Source organism: Macrotis lagotis, chromosome X (assembly GCF_037893015.1).
Source record: "Macrotis lagotis isolate mMagLag1 chromosome X, bilby.v1.9.chrom.fasta, whole genome shotgun sequence".
NCBI lineage: Eukaryota > Metazoa > Chordata > Mammalia > Peramelemorphia > Peramelidae > Macrotis > Macrotis lagotis.
Window position 1 is genome coordinate 597,528,241 of NC_133666.1, and position 18,549 is coordinate 597,546,789.

Consider the following 18,549-nt stretch of genomic DNA (forward strand, 5'->3'; position numbering starts at 1 on the left):
TTGTTTGGTGCCATGGGGACGGTAGAGGGAAGAAACAGTGGTAGGAAAATACGTGTTTTTGTGTGTGTGTGTGTGTGTGTGTGTGTGTGTGTGTGTGTGTGTGTGTGAACTAACCAGGAAGAACTTGCATTCTGTTTTTCCTGTAAGTTAGGAATCCTTTTCTGGGTTTTTACTAAATGGTTTTCAGATTTTCTCACAGTAATTAGTTTACTGGAGTATTGAACAGTCCACTTGCCTATGATGTTTCTCATTAAATGTTTTCTTCATAGCAGCCACTATAATAGGGCCTTGACAGGGTGTCTTGTAGTAGTTTGGTGGCATAGCAGGAATAGTATTGGGTCTCAAGTCAAGAAGACCTGAGTTCAAATCTGAATTTAGACACAAATTAGGTATACAACACTGAGTAAGTCACTTAATCCTTTTTTTACCTTTGCCTTGGTTCTTCTTCTATAAAATGGGTATACATGAGAGAAGGAAATCCAGGATCTTTACCAAGAAAACACTTCATAGATTATCATGATGAGCTGTACATGACTGAATGACCAAACAATTACAAGTATTTGATTGTCCCATTTTTCAGGTGAGGAGACTCAAGTTTGTGATATGTGTCAATGACTAAGCTCAGAGTGACACATAGCCTAAGATCTGGGAAATGGGAGAGTGAAGATGCTTAGGAGGTTTCCAGTGAGACAAACAGGGAGACAAGATGTTTGGTGTAGGGAAGTGACTATTTTATTATTCTGAGAAGGGGACCATAGACTCATTAGACTGACAAATTTATTAGACAAAATTTTATGCTTTTTGTTCAGCTGTAAATTCATCCCAAGGGCAATTGTACAGGTCTCTGATTAGAAGCAATCCCATAAAAAAGCCATCAAATTATTAACTATTAACATCAAATCCTAGCTATCTCAGAATAAATTGTAAAACTTGGTGGAAATGTGGGAATATACTCAAGTTATTGAGAGTATTGTTTAATCAACAGCTAGGTGATTCAGCCTGAACCTAAAATATGGAAGATCCGAGTTTAAATTCAGCCTGAAGTATTGTCTATTTATATGACTCTGGACAAGTCACTTTAGTTCTGTCTGCCTCAGTTTTTTAATCTGTAAAATAGTTGTAATAGCACCCACCTTCTAGGGTTGTTGTGAGGATTAAATGATGTGATATTTATAAAGGCCTAGATTATATTTTACCTTTCTTTGTCTCCTCAGTGCTTACAGTGACTGACACATACTAGATATGACTATTGACTAAAAAACCCTTAAAACACTTTATAAATACTAGCTACTAGCAATCAATGCCCCTTTCTGTCATTTCTAACATTCATCATAGGAATGTTTTTCATATATGAGCATCAGAAAATTTTAGAACTGGAATGTTTCTAGCTTCGTAAATATCACAGAATATAGAGGATTAGAACTGAAGTTTCATAATTTTGGAACTAGATTAGAATTGAACACATAATATTAGAGTTAGAAGAGGCAAGAGAAAATAGATTAAAGCACAAAACACAGCAATTTAGAACTAGAAGAGATCACCAAACAACATTTGATCCAATACCCTTACTTAACAGATAAAGAGATTAAGATTTTCTCAACCCAAAAATATCATGTCCCTTTTCCAATCCAGATCAAGACAATAGAAATATGTAAATAAACATTTTCTCAAGAATGTTCCAATTTGCCTCCAATCCTTCTCGGCATTCTTTGACAAGGCAAGAGTGTGAGACTCTGCATATTAAAAGCTTCGGTGGTGTCATGCTTCACTAGGGCAAGATTACATAACATACATAAAGCCTTCAATCTGCAGTCTCAGATCTCTTGCTGTTAATTATGAATCACAGCAAGCTGACATAACTTTGCACTTCCTCCTATGCCATATGCTTCAGCTCCGGTATCATCATTGTTCATCACCAAGGTAACCCTTATCCTTCATCTCATTTATTTATTTATTCATTTATTTAGCATTAAAATACAGTCCCAATTGGAAAATTCTCCTTTTGTCAAGGTTGTCTGCTGTTATCGCCCTTTCTGAACAAGACCATCAGGATTCTGACCTTGTTTCTTGCAGACATTTTCTACTTCATTAATTCTGAAAATGTCCTAAGCTTGGAAAGTTATTTATCTTGATCAAGTCCCCTCAATATGGCTGCATGTTAAAATACAGACTCAATTATGTAGGTAGAATTGGAGAGGGGAGCAGAGAACAGATGGTATCAATAACTCGTAATATACTCACTGTTTCAGTGAAGGCATACACATAATTCTGGCTCAAGTGGAAGCTGACTACACATTAGTTGTACAATTCCTTGAAAAGTTAAGGTTGAATTCCTATTGAATTCTTAGGTCATAGTATGAATTCTCATATCTGACATAGATTATGGGTTCAATGGAAGCTGCTGAATAGGGGGTCAATTTGAAGTTCCCAAAGCAGCATATCACAATCTTAATAAAGAAACATATATGTTTTTAGGAAAATTATTTTACCCCCTCTAGGGCTTAGTTCTATCTGAAAGATCCCTCCTGGAGAAAGTGGATGTGATCCAAGTCTTGAAAATCCTGAGTAAGCAGGATCCTCTGCTGAAGTGAAGTCAAGAGATGGTGGAAACACTAAATCAAAGGACATTGAATTAGATATATAAAGACAATTATGAACTTGAAAGCTTTCTAAAAGTGAAAGCTGTTTTGAAAAGTAGGGTTATTATTCAGTCCAAAGCTTTGTGCCTCCATTTGGAGTTTTCTTGGCAGGCACACTGAAATGTTTTGCCATTTCCTTCTCCAGTTTATTTCATAGATAAGAAACTGAGGCATCCTGGGTTAAATGACTTGTCCAGAGCTACTAAGAGTCTGAAACCAAATTGAACTCAGGAAGATGAGTCTTCCTGACTCCCAGTTCATTGTTCTACCTACTGCATCACCTAACTGACCCATAAGGAAGGTTATTGACCCTTATTAGATGTCTTCAAGCAAATTAGTTGCCTATTTTTCAGGGATTGTAAAGAGGCTTCTTAAGATGTTAGTGAATAAAAAAGATCTAAGACTTTCCTTCCAACTCTGAGATTCTATGATTCTGTGACTCTGGGAGTGAACCTCTTCACTGAATCAGGTTTAGATTTTTGATCTCCATTTCCCAATCTATAGTACCATGTTTTCTGACAAGTCCCCTGCTATTTCTCTGTATTTGATCTCTCATCCAATTTACATTTCCAGTTATCAACAGGAATTTTCCCCCCCAGTCATTCTAATTCATGTCTAAAATAGCTAACTGCTTTCCCCCTTAAGTTTGTTGTTTCTCTCTCCTAAGTTCACTATTGTCAATAATGCCATCATTGACCCATCCTCCATATCCAAAACCTTGGAATTATTGTTGATTCTTTCCTCTCCTTAATCTCATATAGGTAGAGAGATAGATGATAGATATATAAACTATGTGTGTATATGTATATATGTGTGTACAAAATTACTTACCAAGTTATTGGGATTCCCTCTATAATAACTCTCAAACTGCCTCCTCTTCGCTATTACCATGCCTGCTCTTCTCTATTACCATTGGCACCTACCTAGCAGTTGATCTCCCTTAAATCTTGAACTGTGCTGGAGCCAATTTTAATCAGATCAGAAAAGCCAAGTGTTAAATTTTCAGTGGACAAAGGGAATGTATACCTCATAAATCAAACAAAGCTAGAAATCAAGGCTTGATTTATTGCTTTTTTATTTGTCTAGACTTAAGAAAGTAATAGAGAAAATGTTGATAATGTAAATTAAGTTTAGAAGTATGCCCAATGCACATATCCCAGAGACCTTGGTAAACATTTAGCAGCATATACCTGCTTAAGCCTGCCTAGTTCATTACAAGATTTTTCTAACAAGTCTTGACACCTCCACTGTCTCTCTCTTTCAATCCATCCATAACATTAAATTCAAATTAATTTGTTTGTTGGATCATAACATTTTTTTATTTTTTTTTCAAGGCAGTGGGGTTAAGTGACTTGCCCAAGGCCACACAGCTAGGTAATTATTAAGTGTCTGAGGTCAGATTTGAACTCAGGTACTCCTGATTCCAAGGCTGGTGCTCTATCCACTGAACCACCTAGCCGCCCCTGGATCATAACATTTTTCAAATTTCTATAATGTCCTTTCTCTCCTTTTTCACCTGATAATCTCATATCCATATTTTGCACAGTGATTTGAATACATCCCCTCTCTTTTCCTTGCCTGTAGATATAAGCATATCCAACAACTTAAATACCATCTAATCTTATATTTTGGTGATTTCTTATCTTACTCATTTGATAATTAAGGATTAAATTATTTGGTGTCTGGTTGCTTCTTTAATCTTTTCTTCAAAGGATATTTATTGAATATAATATTCCTGCATTGGAGCCAGTAAAGGATTCATCTACTGTTATTGATTTTCTGTATTTGTAAAGTTTTTATGTTTAAGTACATAATTAATTTTTATCATTAAATAATCACTAGATAGCTATCATATCTAATTTTTTCTAAAATTATATTCAGCTCCTTAACATTTTATTGTTTAACCTTTTGTCACTTTTTTCAAGGTCTAAAAGGGGTACTTTAGGGATTCTATGTATTATAGTTTTGCTATATTTTTATATAATACTATTAACTTTTTGTTCAGGTACTTTGGAGTTAAGCCAATTATTATATACTTACATTATTTTGTCATCTAAGGTTTTTTCCATAGATATTTCTTTTAACTACATTTAGTTTTAGTTACTTTATCTGAGATCAAGATTACTATCTCTGATTTTAAAAAAATTAAATAGCATATTCTATGCCAGCCTTTCATTTTTGATTCTGTGCATCTTTATATTTCAAATGTGGATCTTGTAAAATACATATTGCTTTCTAATTCATTCTGGTACCATCCTCTGTTTTATGAGTTAATTCATCTGGTTTACACTCACAGTTATGATTGCTATTTTTTCCTCTAAAATTCCTATATTTTTTCCTCTGTAATTTTCTTATCTTTATTCTTATTCACAAATAAGAGAGTTGGAAAGGAAAATAATGGGATCGAAATAAATAATCTATATTTAAAGTGGTCTGAAACCACTCCTCTGTCCATTTTCACTCAATCCAGTCCATTATTACTAGTTTTTACAATTAATTTTATCCTCCTCTTTTATGATCCTACTCCAAAATTGAAGTGTTGTGCTTATAATCTTTCCTTCTTCAACTCTATTGCCCTTGTTCTTAACTCCAGTTCCATCCCCAGCCACTTTCCTTCTCTGTATTGATTTTATTAGATTTCTATACCAAATTCTTTGATTATGTGTGAAAATTGAACTATCCTCTTCCTAGTATAGAAAAATTTGAGGTTTATCAGATCTCTATTCAGTCAGTCAATAAACATGTGCTGGACACTGGACTAAGTAATGTGGATATATAAATAGACATATTCTTCTGCATGTTCAGATATTCTTCCTATGGAACATCCCAATTATGAGAAATAGTGCACTTTCTCCCCAACTTCCATTTCCCCAACCCTCAGTTTAAAATCCTACAATTCCTTTTCTTTTCTTCTCTTAAGATGAACACTATATAACAAAACCAGTCCCAATGTCAGGCACTGAATTTGTCCTTAATTTCTTCAGGGACCCTTGTAGACATTAGAATTCTGAAATACTTCTTTTCTTTTATTTGGCAAGGCAATGGGGTTAAGGCCACACAGCTAGGTAATTATTGTGTCTGAGGCCGGATTTGAACTAAGGTACTCCTGACTCAAGGGCTGGTGCTCTATCTTAAACATTTATTCCCCTCAAAACTATTCAAATGTATGTGCTTTTCTTGGTTTCTCTTATCTGCTATGTTTGCATTTTTTAAATTTTATTTGATTTTTTTGATCAAAAGAAACTGAAAATGATTTGTTCTATTTGAAATCCTTTATTTTTCTTTTTTATAGAATTGTTTATAATTTAGTTTTACAGAATATTATTCTTATTTTAAGATTTTTTCTTTCACCTTTTAAATAGTCTACCATAATTTTCTCTTTTTTAATATATGCATATTTGAGATGCTTATCCCATCTGTATCCCCAGCAAATATGAAAATAATATTGCTTTGATTCTATGATTTGGATTTAGAATTCTTGGATGTTTTCAATATGGGATCTCTTTCAAGAGATGACTAGTGGATTTTTACTATTTTAATAAATTTCCCTTGGACTTAATATATTTGTCAGCCTTCTTTTATGATTCAACTCTCTATATTAAATATTTTTATGATTTTCAGACTGTTGAATGATTTCTAAATTATCTCAATAGAATATATTCTTCAAATATTCAATGGAATATATTCTTCAAATTTTTAAATATTTTGACTTTATTCTAACATTTCTTACTGTTATAGACTCATTGAGTTAAATTCACTCTATTATTTGGTTCTTACAATTTATTATCAAAGAAGACCAAAATGACATCATTATTTTAGAAACAAATTACAGTGTCTGGTCAGACCAAAAATGACCTTCAAATACTCTAACATAGATTGGGTACAAATAGGTCGTGTGAACACCTGGAGATGGTACTCTAAACTTATGCATCTCACATTTCCTTTGAGCTGCTTCTATTATACCTTGCTCATGAAGAACAGCATCCTCACTGATAAGGGCACACCATGCTGGGTGGCCCTTTGCCAATGTCTCTCAAGCAAAACAGTCAACACCAAAGTTCTTGAGAGACTTTCAGATTGTCCTTATATCACTTCTTCTGATCCACTTCAGAGCACTTGCCCCATGCAAATTCTCCACAAAATAGTCTTTTTGGCAAGTGTAACTTTTGCATTTGAAAACATGGCAGCCCATAGTAGTTTCACTCTCTATTATAACGTTTGGATGTTTGGCAGTTTAATTCAAGAAAGGATTTCATTGTCTGGTATCTTGTCAAGTTAGGTGATCAGAATCTTCTTAAAACAATTTATATGGAAGTGATTTAGATTCCTAAAACTGGACTGTATCAGTTTCATAGGCATACAGTGATAAGGTCAATACATTGGCTCTGTAGACCTTCGGTTGGAGGTCAGTCTAACACCTCTTCTCTCCCACACTGTCTTTTGGAGCCTCCCAAATGCTGAGCTAGCTCTGCCAATGCTTATGTCAACCTCATAGTCATTATATACCTCTATGGAAAGGACATTGCCAAGGTAAATGAACTTGTCCACAGTATTCAAAACTTCTCCATCTATTGTAAACAATCATTCCACATATGGATGGTGTGGTGCTGGCTGATGGAGCACCTAGATTTTCCTGGTGTTAATTGTCAGGCCAAAATTAGCACAAGAATAGAAAACTGACCCAAACATTGTTGAATCTTAGCTTCAGAGGCTGCATTGAGTGCACAGTCATCTGCAAACAGAAGATCATGCACCAACACTCCCTCTACTTTGGTCTTGGCTTGTAGCTTTTTCAAGTTGAAGAATTTATTGATAGTGTGGTAGGTGACCTTGATTCTGTGTTCATCCTCATTGAAGTAATTTGACAACATGAAGGAAAACATCATGCTAAAAAGCATGGGAGCAAGAATATAGCCTTGTTTCATTCTATCAATGACCAGAAAATCATGAGAGTATTGTTCACTATCCAGAGTCATCATTATGAAATACAATATTGATGAACTTTTCTGGGCAAAAAAATTTTGACATAATTCTCCATAAACCTTCATGATGACCAGTCAGATCTCCAAATGATGTAAACAGACCACTTTTCTTCTCTAAACATTTTTCATGGAGTGGTCAGGCAGCAAATAGCATATCAACTGTGATTCGACCCTTTCTGAAATCATATTGGCTCTCTAGTAGTTTATCATCTTCCAAGTGAAAGATCAATCCATTAAGCATGATTCTGGCAAAGAATCTTGGCAACAATCAATAAGGGAGAAACACCCCTGTGATTGTCACAAGCCAGTCTATATTCCCTTTATCTTTATAGAGAGAGACAATGGAGGTGTCCTTTAATCCCCAGAGAATATCTATTTATTTCATATAGCCTGGAAATTTTCAATCAGCTTTTGTATGAGCAATGGATTCTACCTTGTAAATCTCAACTGAAATAGAATCAACACCAGGTGCCTTGCTACATGAAAGAATCATAATGTCATTCAAAATCTCTTCAGTTGGTACCTGAGCTAGGGATGGATTGACTTCAATCTGAAGTAAACCATCAATGACTTCTGCATTGATTGAGGATTATATGTTAAGAACATTATGGAACTGTTCAGCCCATCTCTCTAGGATCATGTCCCTATCACTAATCCCTAATAGTGCAATCCATTTGTCTTATGTATTATTTCATTTTCTATCAGCACAGAGTAGTTGAGATGTGCCATATATCCAGTGGACTTGGGGACACTGCTTTGGTTGAATGTGAATATTTAACTTGGAGAGAATTTAATTGTGATCAGTTTAGCACTCTGAACCACACATTGATTTCGTCACTCTCACATCCTATCTGTCTCTACTCATTACAGTCACATAGTCTATTAGATGTCAATGTTTGCTTCAAGGATGCAACCAGGAAGTTTTATTGCAAATAGGTGATGGAAGACAGTGTTTGTGCTGAGGTCACGAGATGCTCAGATCTCCAGTAGTAAAAGACCACTGCTGTTGCTGCTTCCAAATCCATCCCATCCCCCAAGAAATCCTTTCTATGTCTGGTAGTATCAGCCTATTTTAGCTTTAAAGTCACCCAGAATTATAAGTTTGTCCTCTTTTGGACCCTTGATAAGAAGGATCTCTAGGGCTTCATAAAATTTTTCAACAGGGTTCATCATGGGCACTGATGTTGGCATGATATTTCAATGCAAGTGACAATCAGATTGTCATAAACTTGTTGTTCACTCCTTTTTGTGAGCATACAAGTTTGGTGACTAGATTAGTTTTGATTACAAAACCTACTCCAGTATCAAATAGTTCCCCTTTATTGCAGCCACTCCAGAAATACAGTCCAGAAAAACATCTACACAGCTCTGACTTCAGTAAGTGAACTATTTATCTTTCAGGTCTTTTAGATCTTCTGTTGTATATAAGTGTGAATATTTTCCATGTACCAATGGGTGAGTGGAATTTTCTTTGAAGAAGCTTTTGTGCACATTTTTTATATTTTGGCTACAGGATAGTCAATCTGAAGTAATCAGACCAGAACTGTGTGAACAGACAATTTTAGGGCTCCTTTTATAGCCACTTAGCATACCAGGAGGTAAATAGTGCAAACTATTTTTTAAAATATTTTTATTTGTTTCTTTGAACTGCATGCAATGGTAGTTTTTACCAATCATTTATTTTTCAAAGATTTGAGTTTCAACATTTTTCTCTCTCCCTCACTCCCTTTCCTCCCCCCTCCCCTTGACAGAAAGCAATCTGATATAGACTCTATATTTATAACCATGCTAAACAATAGATCTATATTGATCATTTCTGTGAAAGAAGAATCAAATCCAAATGAAAGAAAAAAAACATTGGAGAAAAAAATGACATAATGCATAAGATAAATTTTAAAAATTGAAGATAATGTGATTTGATCTTCATTTAAACTCTACAGTTTTTTCTTTGGATGTGGATAGGATTTTCTATCATAGGTCTTTTAAAATTGTCTTTGATTATTGTACTGCTGAACTGAACAAGTCCATTAGAGTTGATCACCACCCCATATTATTGTTAATATGTTCTTCTGATTCTGCTTATTTCATTCAACATCAATTCATGTAAGTCTTTTCAGGTGTTTCTGAAATCTCATCTCTCATGATTTCTTATAGAACAATAGTGTTCCATCACATACATTTTCCCCAATTTGTTCATCCATTCTTCAATTGATGGGCAACCCCTTAATTTCCAGTTCTTTACCACTGGAAAAAGAGCTGCTCTGAATATTTTTGTATAGGTGCGATTTTCACCCTTTATCATGATCTCTTCAGCATAAAGATTGAGTACTGGTATCGCTGGGTCACAGGGTAATGCACAGTTTTATTACACTTTGGGCTTAATCCCAAACTGCTCTATAAAAAAGGTTGGATCAAGTCACAATTCCACTAATAATGCAGTGGTGCTCTGGTTTTCCCATTTCCTCTCCAACATTCATAATTTTCTTTTCTAGTCATATTGATGTGTTTGTCCATTCTTGAAGAAGACCATGACATCAGGAAGGTGAATACCATGATAAGCACATGGATTGGATTTGAGTGAGAGGGTACTGTGCTAAGTCATTGGTCTAACTTTCTCGAACTCCACAAGTCATCTGAGTCCAATGGCCAGATATGAATCACTTGGATTGGAAGCACTCAGGGTTAAGTGACTTGCCCAAGGACATACAACTACTAAGTGGAAAGTGATTAAGACTGGACTCGAACTCCCATCCTCCTGACTCCAAGGTCAGTGCTTTATCCACTGAGTCACCTAGCTGCCTGATCATATTGACCATTGAGGTGTAAGGTAGTTCCTCAAGATGTTTTACATTGTATTTTTGCAATCAATAATTATTTAGATCAATTTTATATGACTTTAAATAACTTGAATTTCTTCATCTGAGAACTGCCTTTCCATATCTTTGGCCATTTATCAATTGGAGAATGACTTTGTTTTCTATAAATTTGACTCAGTTCTCTATTTTAGAAATGAATCCATTGTTAGAAACACTAGCTATAAAAATTTCTTCCCAACATATTACATTCCTTTTAATCTTGGTTTTAGTGATTTCATTTGTGCAAAAACATTTTAATTTAATGTAATCAAAATTATTCAGTTTGCTTTCTATACTGTTTTTGGTCACAAACTGCTCCCTTTTCCATAGATCTATTAGGTAAACTATTCCTTGTTTTCCTAATTAGCTTATAATTATGATCTTGTATGTCTACATCCTGTACTCATTTCAACTTTATCTTGGTATAGGTTGTGAGATGTTGATCTATACCTAGTTTCTTTCATACTGTCTTTCAGTATTCCCAGTGCTTTGTGACAGAAGCTAGAATCTTTGGGTTTATCATCAGTAGATTATTATAGTCATTTACTGATATTTCTTTTGACCAAATCTATTCTACTGATCCACCACTCTATTAATTAGCTAGTACCAAATAGTTTTTATGACTGATGCTTCATAATTTTAGATCTGGCATGACTAGACTTATTTTCTTTGCATTTTTTCATTAATTCCCTTGACCTTTTGTTCCTCCATATGAATTTAGTTACTATTTTTTTTCTAACTTACTAAAGCAATTTTTTTGGAAATTTGATTGGTGTGGCATTGAATAAATACTTTAAGTTAGGTAGAATTGTCATTTTTATTGTATTAGTTCATCCTACCCATTAGCAATTGATAGTTGCCCAGTTATTTGAATCTAGTTTTATTTGTGTGAAAAGTGTTTTATAGTTGTTTTCCTATAGTTTCCGAGTCTGCCATGGCAAGAGACTCCCAAATATTTTATGAAGTCTGCAGTTATTTTAAATGATATTTCTCTTTCTATCTCTTTCTGTTGCATTTTGTTAGTAATATATAGAAAGACTGAGGATTTATGTGAGTTTATTGTATATACCGAGACTTTGCTAAAGTTTGCTAATTATTTCCAGTAGTTTTTTAGATGATTTTTCAAGGCTTCACTAGGTATGCCATGATATCATCTGCAAATCTTAATGATTCTAATTCCTTCAGTTTCTTTTTCTTCTCTTATAGCTAAAGCTAACATTTCTAATGTAATATTAAATAATAATAATGATAATGGGAATCTTATTTCATCCCTGGTCTTAATGGGACTGATTCTAACTTATCCCCACTTTATATAATGCCTGTTGATGGTTTTAGGTAGACATTGCTTATTGTTTTAAGGAAATTCCATTGATTCCTATGCTCTCTAGTGTTTTTAATTTTAAAAAGTACTACATTTTATCAAAACGCTTTTCAGCAACTATTGAAATTTTAAGTCTGTTATTGATATAGTCAATTATGCTGATATTTTCTTAATGCTGACAACTCTGAATTCCTGATATAAATCTTACTTACTTCATAGTGTATTATCCGAGTGATTATTTGCTGTAAACACTTTGCCAATAAATTTTTAAAATTTTTACACTCATGTTCATTAGGAAAATTAGCCTATAACTTTCTTTCTCTGTTTTACCTCTTCCTGGTTTAGGTATGAGCAAAATAATTGTGTTAGTGAGGAACTTGACAGAACTATTTCCTCACCTATTTTTTCAAATAATTTATATAGAATTGGAAATAATTGTTCCTTAAATATGTGGTAGAATCTCTTATCAATTCATCTAGAAATTTTTCTTAGGGAGTTCATTGATGATTTGTTGATTTTCTTTTTCTACAGGATATAATTTCATTTCTTCTTTTTTTGACCTGGGCAAGCTTATATTTTGTACATATTCATCCATTTCATTTAGTTTGAAAAATTTATTGACATACATGCAGTTTGACAAAGTAGTTCTGAATTATTACTTTAATTTCCTCCTCATTGGTGGTGAATTCATCTTTTTCATATTTGATACTGGTAATTTTGTTTTCTTTCTTTTCTTTTAATCAAATAACAAAAATGTTATCTATTTCTTTTTTTCTGAAATCAATTCTTGATTTTATTTATTAATTCAATAGTTTTCTTGCTTTAGATTTAGATTCTAATTTAGTAGTTAATTGGGATTTTTAATTTGTTCTTTCTCTTTTATAATTTTATGCTCAGTTCATTGATCTATTCTTTATTTTATTCAAATAAGCATTTAGAAATATAATATTTTCCCCAATAACTAATTTTGCTGTATCCTGTATGTTTTGATATGTTATCTCATTACAATCATGGTCTTGGATGAAACCATTCTTTCAATGATTCGGTTATGCATTAAAATTAGGTTATTTAGCTTCCAATGAGTTTTAGGTCTATCTCTCCATGATCCTTTATTGTACATGATTTTTATTATATCATGATCTGAAAAGTCTGCTTGCAATATTTGTACCTTTCTGCATTTGAGTATGAGGTTTTTAAATCACTAATACATGATCAAATTTTGTGTAAGTGCCATATACCACAAAAAAAGACACATATTCCATTCTATCTCCATTCAGTTTTCTCCAGAGGTCTATCATATCCAGGTTTTCTAATATTTTATTCATTTCCTTAGCTTATTTCTTGTTTATTTTATTGTTAGATTTATCTAATTCTGAGAGAGAGAGTTTGAGGTACTCCACCAGTAGTGTTTTGCTGTCTCTATCTCCTGTAACTCATTTAGCTTCTTCTTCAAGAGTATGTATGCTATACCACTTGGTGCATATATGCTTAGTATTGAAACTGCTCCATTGGGGGAAGGAGCCAAGATAGCGACAAGAAGGGATCCAGTCTTAGGCACTCTCTGATAAAACTTCTAAACTAAGGACTCTAACTAAACTTTCCAGAGACAGAACCCACAAAGGGACCCAGAGAGGCAGTTCTCCTACTCAAGGTAACCTGGAAAAGAGCAGAAAGGCTCTGCTCAGAGGGGCGGCCATCCAGAGGGGTGGCCCGCCAGAGCAAAAGAACTTCAGCCTCTGGGAGGCAGGCCCAGTGCGCTGGGAGCCCCAGCTCACAGCAGGGGGGGAGTCTCCTGAGCTACACCCCAGGGAGCACCAAGCATAAAGTGGGGGAACAGCAGGGGTGAGCACATGGAGCCCAGCTCTCAGGGCACACAGCTAGCAGTGTGGTCTTTCTGCAGCCCAGATCCAGGAACAGAAGCAGGTGGAGCCAGTAAGCAGGAGCCTCCAGGGCATGAGCCCAATGAGCTGAGGGAGGGGAGTGAAGAGAGACTGCAGAGCTCTGTCCTCTGCCCCTGGAACAGGACTCTGGGGCTCTGAACACATTCAGATACTGATCACAGTCTAGGCCACCAAACAGAACAGCAGCGGCCCCCTCTACCTTAGGCCTGTGAAAGATGGGAGAGCATATGGTTATTCACAGACCAGGAGGGAGGACAGAGGCTCACACATTGAGACCCTTGTGGGAGTGCCCAAAAGCTCAAGAAGCACCCCAAAAACAGGCTTAGGCTGGGAAAATGAGCAAGCACAGAAAAAAGAGGAACACCATTGAGAAATACATTATTTATGGTCCCAAGAAGGATCAATATACTCAGTCTGAAGATGAGGAAGCACAAGCTCCTGCATCTAAAGACTCCTAGAAAAACAGAAATTGGGCTCAGGCTATGACAGAGCTCAAAAAAGACTTTGAAAATCAGATGAGGGAGTTAGAAGAAAAACTGGGAAAAGAAATTAGAAAGATGCAGGAAAAACATGAAAATGAAGTCAGCAACTGAGTCAAGGAAATCCAAAAAAACGCTGAAGAAAATAGCATGCTAAAAACCAGCTTAGGTCAAATGGATAAAACAGTTCAAAAAGTTCTTGAGGAGAAGAATGCTTTAAAAAGCAAAATTGGACAGATGGAAAAAGAAATAAGAAAACTCTCTGAGGAGAACAAATCCTTCAGACAAAGAATAGAATTCAGGGAGATTGATGAATTTACCAGAAATCAGGAATCAATACTTCAAAACCAAAAAAATGAAAAATTAGAAGAAAATGTGTAATATCTCATTGAAAAAACAACTGATATGGAAAACAGACTTAGGAAAAATAATGTAAAAATTATTGGAATACCTGAAAGTCATGATCAGGAAAAGAGCCTTGACATCATTTTCAAAGAATTACTACAGGAAAATTGCCCTGATATTCTAGAAGCAGAGGGCAAAATAGAACTGGAGAGAATCCATCAATCCCCCTGAGAAAGAAATCGAAAAAAACCAACCCCTAGGAATATTATAGCCAAGTTCCAGAACTCCCAAGTCAAAGAGAAAATATTACAAGCAGCCAGAAGGACACAGTTCAAATATCGTGGAGCTGCAGTCAGGATCACACAGGACTTAGCAGCAACTACATTGGAAGCTTGTAGGGCTTGGAATATAATATACTGGAAGGCAAAAGAGCTTAGAATGCAGCCAAGAGTGAACTAGCCAGCAAGGCTGAATGTCCTCTTCCAAGGAAAAAGATGGACTTTCAATGAACCAGGGGAATTTCAAATGTTCCTTTTGGAATGGCCAGAGCTGAACAGAAGGTTTGATCTTCAGATACAGGACTCAGGTGAAGCATGGAGATTGGAGGAGGGGGGGAAAATATGAGGGACTTGATGATGATGAAATGTATGCATTCCTGCATAGAAAAATGACACTGATAATACTCATATGAACCTTCTCAGTTAATAGAGCAGGTAGAGGGAGCTTTTATAGTTGAAACACTGAAGAAAGCTGAATTTGAAGATAAAATATGGTGTAAAAATGGAGTCAATAGAAAAAAAGGAAAATGTAATGGGAGAAAGAAAAAGGAGAGGGGGAATAGGCCAATATATTTCATATAATAAGATTTTTCTTTATTACAATGAACTAATGCAAGATATGGAAGGGGAGAGGCAAGGGGAAATGAGGGAACTTTTGCTCTCATCAGAAGTGGCTAGGAGAGGAAACAGCATATATACTCAATGGGGTATAGACATCTGGAGTAAGAAGGAGGAGGGGGGGAGCAGGGGGAAGGGGTGGGGATGTGAATAAAGGAGGAGAGGATGGAGAGTGGTCAGATATAACACATTTTCTTTTTTACTTCTTTCAAGGGGCTGGGATTGGAAGGCCTGTCTAGGACCATAGGGCCAGGTGGATTCTGGGACTAAGGGGTGGTATGGGGGCTCAGGGCCTCTTGGCCCCAGGACCAGGGATCTGTCTGCTGCGTCACTCAGCTACCCTACAGCAGAGTCAGAGTGAAAGGAGAGAGAAAATATATTATATGGTAGTGGAGAAATAAGAAAGAAGGGAGTTGCGATCAGCAATGGCAACAGTGGAAAAATATGGAAGTAACTTTCGCCATGGACTTATCATAAAGAATGTGACCCACTGGCAACAGAGTTGTTGGTGTTAGAACAAAGACTCAAGCACATTTTTTATTATTATTTGGGGGAGGGTGCAGGGCAAATGGGGCTGTGTGGCCTGCCTGGGGCCACATAGCAGGGTGATTTTTGGGTGTCTGAGGCCGGATTTGGACCTGGGTGCTCCTGGCTCAAGGGCCAATGCTCTGTCCACCACCCAGCCACCGCTACTATTATTACTATTTTATTTTATTTTGGGTCTTTTTTTTTCTTCTTTTTGGTTTTTGCATGGCAGTGGGGATCAGGTGGCTTGCATGTCACATGGCTGGGTGATTGTTGGGTCTACATGGCTGGATGTGGGCTTGGGTGCTCATGGCTCCAGGGCTGGTGCTTTGTCCATTGTGCCACCTGGCCATACCTACAAATATTACTATTTTTTTATTTTAATTTTTTTCTCTCCCCTTTACTTTATCACTCAAGCAAGTCTATATTCATGGGGGGGGGTATTTCGTTTACTCTTAAACAAGGATATTTTATTAATGTAAAAAAAAGTGTACAAAATGAGAATGAAAAATAAAATTTATTATGAGAAAAAATAAGAAACTGCTTCATTGTCATTTAGGAGGATGTAGTTTCCTTCCTTATTCCTTTTAATGATATCTATTTTGCAATTGTGCTGTCTGAGGTAATGATTGCTACACCTGCTTTTTTTTTTTCACTTCAGCTGAAGGATAATATATTTTGCTACAGTCTTTTACCTTTACTCTGTATGTATGTCTCCACTTCAAATGTGTTTCTTGTGAGATTTCCAGCCAAGATGGCAGAGAGAGAAGACAGGTACTGCATTATGTGCTCCCTGCATCCCTTCAAAAATAACATGGAAAAAACCTCTTAACAGAAATTCAATCACTAAAACCCAGATAAAGAAGCCAGGAGAAGAATACCTACGAACAAGGTCAATCTCAGGGAACCATGGGTGAACTGGGAGAGGAGACCAGTGAATCAGTGCAGGGACAGCAATGGGAGTGAAGCCAAAGAACCAGTGTTTGCCTCAGAGACCTTGGTGAGAAGTGTTAGCCTCAGAGACTTTGGTGAAAGGTGGGTCAAGAACCAACTTTAGCCAGCTGTGAAGTCTTTGGCCAGGGGGGAGGGGATGTCTACAGCATGGAAATCACCTAGCTTGGTGCAGGACCCATACTTTTGGAGCATTCTTCCAGGAACAAAAGATAGCCAGCCCTTGCCCCCATCCCCTCAAGCATAGGTGTGGACTAAGGAGCCCACTCAGCTGAAAAGGAGATTGGCTTCCAGCCCACTGATCAAAGTCAACTCAGACCCTGCTCCCCCCTCCTTCCTCCCTCCAGGACTGGGAGAGGGTTTCAGTAACTCCAGAGAAAGTAGGGACTGTAATTCTTGGAATTATTAAGCAAAGGGGACAAAGCCTCTAGGATTTTCAAAAGTAAACCTCTGAGAGCCAGCCAACACAAGATCCTAGAAAAATGAAGAAAAACCATTAAAAATGGTATGGATAAATATTTAGAAGAGACAGATTCTAACCCAGAGAGATCTAGTACTTCTGAGGAGAATATGAATTGGTCACCAGCCCAGAAAGAGTTCGTTGAAGAAATCAAGAAGGAGTTTAAAAATCAATTGGAAAAATTGGGAAAAGAAACTCAGAATAAAATTAACACATTGCAACAAGAAAACAAGACACTGGAAAATACAATTGGACAAATACAAAAAAGAAAATAATTCTCTCAAATCCTCAACTGGGCAAATGCAAAAAAGAAAATAATTCTCTCAAAATGGGCTAATGGAAAACTCCTTCAAAAATAGAACTGACTGATTGGAAAAGGAGTTACAAAAGGTAAATGAAGAAAATTCTTCTATTAAAAAAAAAGAATGGAATCTTTGGAAACTAATGACATGAGACAATCAGATTCTGTTAAACAAACCCAAAATTTCAAAAAAAATAGAAAAAAATGGAAAACACCTCATCAGCAAAACCACTGACCTTGAGAACCGATTGAGAAGGGACAACTTGAGAATTATAGGAATTCCTGAAAACATTGAAGAGAAAAAATCCTGGACTTAATATTACAGGATTTAGTGATGGAAAATTGCCCTGTTATCATGAAACCAGAGGGCAAAATAGTTATTGAAAGAATGCATCAGTCCCCTCTGGAAAGAGATCCCAAAATGAAAACACCAAGAAATGTTTTGGTCAAATTCCAACACTAACAGATAAAAGAAAAAATCCAGCAAACAGTCAGAAAGAAATGATTTAGATACCAAGGAGTCACAGTAAGGATTACAGAGGACTTGGCTGGATCAACATTAAGGGACTGAAGGGCCTGGAATGAGATATAACAAAGAAGAAGGGAACTTGGAATGCAGCCAAGAATCCACTGTGCTGAAAAGCTGAGCCTTTTCTTCCAAGGGGAAAAGATGGACATTTAATGAACTGGGAGACTTCCAACATTCCTTGTTGAAAAGACCAGAGCTAAATAGAAAATTTGGATATCAAACAGGAGACTCAAGAGAAACATGAAAAGGTAAAAAAAAAAAAAAAAAAAGGTGAAGTAGGAGGCGGCTAGGTGGCATAGTGGATAAAGCACAGCCCTAGAGTCAGGAGTACCTGGGTTCAAATCTGGTCTCAGACACTTAATAAT